Raw genomic sequence first — 8,115 nt, forward strand, 5'->3', positions numbered from 1 at the left:
CGAAGACTGATAAAGGAGGACGTCCGCTCATGCAATGAGCGTATGAGTAATGACGTCATTTATTCTAATTTTCGCAATCGATGGCGACACTATTCTCATCCATGCAATAAAACTGGCTACAACAATAATTTTTCCCACCTCTAAAACAGGAACTGCCAAAAAAAAAGCACAGAAAAAAATTCTGGGAATTTCAACGGTTATTGGGGTAAATGCGTGTGGGGAAGAAAACCACAAAAACACTCATATCAATGTTTCAATGTGGAGAAAAAAAAAATTTCCCCCAGAAAAAAGACAAATAATTTTAGAAACCTGAAAAGGAGGACAAAGGGGCGAATTTTCTGAAATGTAAGGAGGACGCTTGAAATGACATCAGAAGAAGGAGGACGGTTGGGAACCTTATATATATATATATATATATACGGGGTGATTATAAAAAAACTATCCCGACATATGGGCCCTCTAACTATCATACCATTCACAGAAACTGAATGAAATTTTGGCATAAGCTATTTTGAGGTATGTGCTCAAGAATGATATGGAAAACAACAGTGTCACTCTAACAGTTAAGGTAACAGTGAGAAAATTTCGAAAATATCAAATGGCAACACCAAGTTTTTTGTATTGGAATGCGATCTCCATACTGAAAAACACTAAATAGCGTTGGAATGGCACCTGTAGCACGAAAATCCCCGGAGCTAGGCAAGGAAAAAGGAAAAAGGACTTTGCCGTGCACCAGAGCATTAATGTTCGTTTCATTCGGCTGAGATCCCAGCCTGATTAGTCCTCCACAAGGTCATGTGGAAAATTTGTGAAACACAATAAAATGCTTTATTTTATGCTGCTTCTCTGTCCTTGTTGGTTGTCCTCACTTTTAGCCTATCTACCGCCGGTGATTTTCATGCTGCAGTTGCCGTTCGAACGCTATTTAGGGTTTTTCTCAATGGAGATCACATTCCAATACAAAAAACTTGGTGTTGCCATTTGATATTTTCGAAATTTTCTCAGTGTAACCGTAACTGTTAGAGTGACACTGTTGTTTTCCATATCATTCTTGAGCGCATACCTCAAAATACCCTATGCCAAAATTTAATTCAGTTTCTGTGAATGGTATGATAGCTAGGGGCCCATATGTCGGGATAGTTTTTTTATAATCACCCTGTATATATATATACCCATAGGTGTACGCAAAATTTTCTCTGGGGGGGTTTACCATTTTTTGTTTCCTTCTCAGGGGGGTTTGCGTTTTTTCTTGCAAAATAACACTATAATCTCGGCTTGGGTACACCCCTTGCGTACACCAATGCTCATACCTATATATAACCGGTCAGTGTTTCTCAACCGTCGAGCAGCAGCTCCGTACCAGGCCCTGACATGAGTCGAACCGGGCATGAGATGCACCATATTTATTTTTCATTTGGCGTGTGTATTATGGAGCCTTTCATTCAAGAAAAAAAAAATCGAGTCGTGGGCTTCCAAAGGTTGAGAACCACTGCTCTAGGTCACTCTTGTGATCGATCATCTGGTACCCAGGATAGTACACAACTCACTAGGTAGTAAATAACCCATAAATGGTGATAGACCTGAGTTGTGCTCGGTTTGAAAGAAAAAGAAAGGTACCCAGGGTAGGCGCTAGACATGAGGCTTCCGCCTTGGTTGGATTGATTACAGAAGTTGCGTTTTTTATGACAGATTTATTATACGGAGTTTTCACTCTCTCTCAAATTTCTTCTACGCATTGAAATAATTTTGAAGGAAAATTGTGAGTGGATAAATGAGCTTTGTTAAATACAATACTTTTCAGTGTCGAAATGATCTATTCAACTCTTTGCCATTCAATGCTTAACTCTTCTCACACCCCCTTTCCTTGCTCTTTCAAAAAGTGCCACCTATTACTAGAGAAGCTGGTGTTTGAAAAAAAAAAAAAAATTAGGTTCCTTTTCTTTTTTTTGTTAAGGATATTTTCACTTTTTCAATTTACTTTCCTTTCTTTAGTCAAATCCCAAGTTTTGATTCCTTGTTCATATTTTGACCACTGAGTTATAAGTAAACTGGAGTGAAGACTTTTCCCATACAATAACACGACGCGGAGGAATACAAAAGTCGGCGTGACGGAGGGAGACGGGCAAAACATTGCTATTTCAGCATGTAAACAATAGGGGAAACTTCCATCTCGAGTGTTTTTTTCAGTTGTTTTCATATTATTTCATTAGTATAGTCGTCCAGCCGCTGTGGTGGTCGAGTGGTCATAATGACGGACTCGCATCGCGGGGACCCGAAACCGACCATGGCCCTCGCTCTGTCCCCATAGGGGATATAAGCTGGTCACCCACAGGGTTTGGGCCATGGTGGAAGAGCGATGCAATATCCGGAGCACTAAGCACCCAAAGACCACCAGCGGATAAGAAGACAAAAAGTTGAGGTTACATGGGCAGGTGCATACGCACGTCGCCAGCAGGCCACGAAGGGGGCCCACAAATAACTATAGACACACATATATAAGATACATAAACATATATATACAAGCATATAAACACTCATATATATATATAATATATACAAGACAGGCGACATTGTCCATTGACAGCAACGGGAATCAAGGAACTTCATTGTCTATCAGAAGTCTCGCACAAAGACACCGTGAGACAATCCCAAAATATCGCATTTCATGCCAGAGGATCATAGTCTGAGTCTGATGAAGGGTTGTTATCAGCTTGTGAGGGAGCTGAAACATTCGTGCTTTGGCACTGTTTCGTGACTGTTAATTTGTCTTCGTTTGAAATAACGTATCTAATAAGGCACTTAATTCTTTCGATTCTGGAGTGTTTTCTCAGTAACTGTTTCTTCCAAGTGGTGTAATTCTGTGGCGTAGTAGAGCCAAAATGGAAGTCCTTGGTATACTCGCATGCCGTAGCATAGTGAAAGACGGTTCCCTCCCCCTCCACATTTACACATGCTTGAAAACCTACTCTTATGAAAACGATGAAGATAGGAGGGGAAGGGGCCATGCTCTGAAAAAAATAAAATAGCCTCTCTAGACCAGCCATAACTTGAGCATTTAACTTGTGGGAGAACTTCATATATCTTACGACCTGTTTTCGTGTCATTTGACCATCGCGATTGCCATTTCTGTAACAGATCATTTTGCAACTTCTTCATCGCCCACGACTTTGGAAGAAGGATAGAGAAATCTGTTCCTGGTCTTTCGGTCGCTCTTTTGGCTAACCGATCAGCTGCTTCATTCCCAGTATTTTCACTATGCGCTTTGATCCACGAGATATAGATATGTCTATTTGGCAGTAACCGTCACCCCAGTGGTGGTCGGCTGAAGTTGGTTTTCTGTGGTTCCCAACTTCAAGGCGCAAATGCGAGCCGGTCTCCCCGTTAAAAAGTCTCGCCACAGAGAGCAACAGACCTACAAACAGTACAAATATTCAGTCACTACACATCACTCACTTCACTTCTGAGATATAGATGGCAGCACTGAAAAATCATACACAACACTAGATACGCACTCAGACTGTTAGGTACACGCACTTACACTTCCGGCACAACTCACTAGGTAGTAAATTGCTTATGGCAATAGACCTGAGTTGTGCTCGGTTTGAAAAAAAAGTATAGCCGTCCATCTGTACATACACAAATGCTGATATCATGTTCTGCCTATAATTGCACCAACCGATGGGGAAGGAAGATGGAAATAAACTTCAGTTTTTCATAAGTAAGTGCACGTGGTTTTGTAAAGATGCATTCATTTTTATACTATAATTGTAAAATTAAACGCATTTAGTTTTCATTTCACGTTCAATTTCTGTTTAATGAGCATAATTCAAAATAACAAATTAATCTCACATGAATTTTAAACTTCAAAAATATTTTTTGAAATCGTGTAGAAATTGCTTATTACTGTTGGGGTTAGAATTTTTATTATAGAAATACTGATGAAATATGCTTCATATGCATTTATGTCCGAAAAAACTAATAATGCCTTAAAGAACTAAAATTATCCCGTGTAAATATCAAAGAAACAAATGACCTAAACTTTTCTATTTCTGGTAAAAATAATTTTGGGAAAATAACGTGAGAATGAGGAGTAGTAAAATGCAATTAATATTATTTACATCATCAGCTTTTGCTAAATAGGAAAAGCGAAATATGCAAAATTATAAATGTATCATAATCATCAAAGTGTTATAATTATGTTCACATTTAATTATATTATTAATGTATTATAATTATCAAACAATTATCATTGTTAAGCTACTATTATGAACAATGATTGATTGATTGATTCTATTGCTTTCTTGAAGCCTGGTAATGAATATGCTTTTTTTTTTTTTAAATAAAGGTTTCCCTCTTCGAAACAGAGAAGTTCCTAAACAATGGGTGGAAGCTGTGAAAGGAAGGTCTTGACATCCTGCTAAAACATTTGTTATTTGTGCTTAGAATTTCGCAGCTGACAGCTATTGCTCCTCTTCTCAACGCTATTTGAAAGAACATGCTGTTTCTACTATATTCAATTTTCCACATCGCCCTCAACATTTGCAGAAGCGACGCTGATCACTCATTAAACGCCCTCCACTGGTAAGATATTAAGTTATTTTTCCTTGTTTAAGTGGTTTCAAACTTTAAGTACAATCGGCCCCACTTAAATTATTACCAACAGTTCTGGCACATAATATTTGATTAACCAGTGTTTTCAATTATGCGGCGAACAATCAAATTGCCATTGTGCACCATAGTACACAGCTTTTATATTGCAATATATATATATATATATATATATGTAATTATTATATATAGTTATAAATATATATATTTATATAATTTTCAAAATCTTTGGCAACTTCTGTTTTTCGCGTAAAAATTAGAAACAACTTTATTTGCAAACTCTATAATGGAAAATTACAGTAAAAGCTAATAGCGGCCACTAACAGGACCATCTAAAATAAATTAAGCCTTCTTTCCAGGGCATTTTTATGTTCAGTCCGATAGCTGAAGACGTTCTTGTGAAAAGGAAATTGACACATACCTCCCAAAAAATTTATGCCCTGGATATTTCTATTCATTTGCTATTTGCAAGGTCCATTTTTTGGATTGAACCATGCCTTGAAGTAGGGAGTGCACATAAACAAAGCTTTTCTAGTAATTGGACAGCATGTCGCCTGTTCACATGTTGAAAATGAATTTGAAGCAGCTGCTACAGCATTATACTTTGTCAACAGTCTACTGGCTACAGTCACTTTGTTAAGGGAGGATTGCCCTAATTTTCCAGATCAGCTCTGAAGTGCCGAAGTCAGATAGTCCCACCAAAGCTGAACTGAGGCGAAAAATAAAACTGCTCCAGTAAAGATTGAAACGGTGGGACAAAAAAATATTAGATCTTACGTCAATGTTAACAACGGTGCCAAAGTATGTGGAATGCCCATGCAAACTGTTACCTTGTTAACTCCTAGTATATCAGCTGAGAAATAAAAATGTGAAACAGAGTAGGAGACTATACACATTGTGTATGAAAGAATTTGCACTTACTTTATATTTTTATTCTCCTTGTTCATATAATTATATATAAATTTGTGAAAAAAGTTTACCCTTCCCCCCCCCCAGCGATGCTGAGATCATTACCCAGGTTTCATGAGCGAAGCTTTCTCATATGTTGAAAATGTTACAGCACAAGGAAGCACTCCCCTGGATTGTGCTCTAATAGTTGACTGTCTATGGATAGGTCCTGTAAGATTTGATTTCCGTGACTTCTTCCACGTCAACTCCCCAATTCATGAATACACAATACCCTGCTTTCTTCATGTTGGCACCTCTGGTCCCCCCCCTTGAGCTTCGATTGCATAATTGTGAAAATGCCAATTTAATGCAGTTTTTTTGGATAGTTTCAAGTTCATTTAAATTCTAATGTATCGCCTGTGAAATATCTTTTATTGAAATTTTGGGCCACCACCTGGTCATCTTCCTTAATGTGTTGATTACTGCTGAGCTATGTATGCAATAATTATTACAAAGTCTTAATTAGAGGAAAAAGTGTTAGTTTCTGGTACCCTTGCAATGTGAGAAAACATGGCAGTTGTAGAGTCATGATGAAAATAAATCTAATGAAAATGTAAAGAATTTCTTATATGCTGTGAATAATTGCATATGTCGGAGGGGGAAAAAAATCCCTTCAAATTTAGGGTTTGTCTGTATAAAATACTAGACAAAGGTTTGCATTGTGACTAAGTAATTATTTGATAGCAAACATATGCAGTTGATTCGCGGAAATATTCACTGATACGAATTTTCGAAGTGGAAGCCGTCACCAAAATGAAAAACACAATATTAGAAATGTATGTTGTTTTTTTATAAAAAAATAGTTCCTCTTAAGTTTTGGAAAAGAAAGGCTATTTTTCGTGTACGTACGAAAGTAAGTATTCATTTTTATACATTTTTTGAAGATAAAGAATACATAATTATTGGCCGAGAAGTGAAAAAAAAAAAAAACGGAATGTACATGTCTCGTATTTGGAATTGCCCCATTGCATTAAAATGGTCAGGAAATGTTTTGCCCGCTTCGCTCCAAAAGGGTGATGCGGTCGCGTAGGACGACGGCTCGCGCAGTCCCAAAGCCTCCTAGAAGTATCCAGGAGGTTTTGGCAGTCCTCACGCCACTTTACTTATAGCTCAGTGGTCGCGGGTTACTTAGGGGATCTTTAAATGTGAAAGTGATCATCAAGGCTTAGTTTAGTGATCTGAAAATGTGCCACGGGCTACTTAAATGCTCTGGCATTGTGCCACGGGTCATTTAAGCGATTTGTAACAATGTGCCGCTTAGTTCATTTTTACAAAATTAGGTTTGTGGGGGGGGGGGGGGACAAGCCACATCAGATAACCTTCAGGGCCCTATTTGACCTGCGGGTCAAGAGTTTACCATATATGACTTAAAGGGTGGGTCGCAATGAATTTTTTAAAGAGAAATTCCGAAATTCCTTCAAATAGCATAACAGAAATCGATTATAATAACATATAAATGTATTTTCTTTCAAAATTTTAAATACTTTTTGCATTAAAAAATAATTTTTTTCGTCTGGGAGGGGGAGGCGCATGAGCCTCCCTAATGCCTCCCCTCCCGCGTACTTTCTAAGTGCCACTGTTCTAAACCTTTAGAATACCAATACCAATTATGTCAGTACCAACAACGCGATTCAAAGCATAAAGGAGGTATGTACGTCAAAACTTGAGGCCGTGTCCACACACCCATTTTTTCCTCTCAGAAATAGATATAGCAATGGTTTTGAATTAAAACTATTAAATTTTTGAAAAAAATAATTCTTTAAAAAAGGGCTATGGCTGGAGAAGGGAAGGAATCATTGTCAACATTTTTTTTTTCATTTATATGACATTTTTCCCTGTTTGAGCGTATAAACCTATTTTATAAGACGCGCCGTATAAACGAGGTTTCATTATAATGAACCTGAACTCTCCCCCCCCCCCAACATTTTTAATAACTTTACACCTATGGAAACTAGGGGAGTGCTAGAGGGGTACTGGTGCTCCAGGCCTTGGACAAGTGAGGTTCCGAATTCTTTCTTTGCCTGTATTTGACTGCTCCTGAAAAATTTCCGGGCGATGGCTCTAAAATGCACACTTGACGAGTGTGCTTCCATACTTGTTTCTGGTATTATGGCCCCCTGTCTGTTCCCCTCAACATCTTTGTTGTCAAGGTACGACTCAAAAAAGAGTGACAGCGCTGGTGTCTTGTGAATATTTGAAAAAATTATGTGTCTAAACAAAAGCGTATAGAATGCTGCCACCCGGGTGCACTGCACCCCTTGCAACCTCACTTACACCACCCCCTGCGAGCTTATATTGTAATTAGTTCCACAGGAATTGTAAATTACAGAATTCACCATATGGAGAGGAAGAATCTAAGTGACAAGAACACGAAAAATTTGGGGCACGTAGATTAAGAAGCTCTGACGTATGCGTTTTTCTAGGAATAACCATAATTACCCATTCATTTTTTTTTGTGACGCCTGTAGATAATGAACATGTGGCAAGAAGCGACCATCTTATGCCATCTTGTATTGCTGACGTGTATTTGGAAAAATATTTCAACTGTTGTGTTGTTGC

Source organism: Pholcus phalangioides, unplaced genomic scaffold, assembly GCF_987345545.1.
Source record: "Pholcus phalangioides strain wild (caught in Gottingen) unplaced genomic scaffold, Ppha-v1.0 ptg000032l_1, whole genome shotgun sequence".
Lineage (NCBI taxonomy): Eukaryota > Metazoa > Arthropoda > Arachnida > Araneae > Pholcidae > Pholcus > Pholcus phalangioides.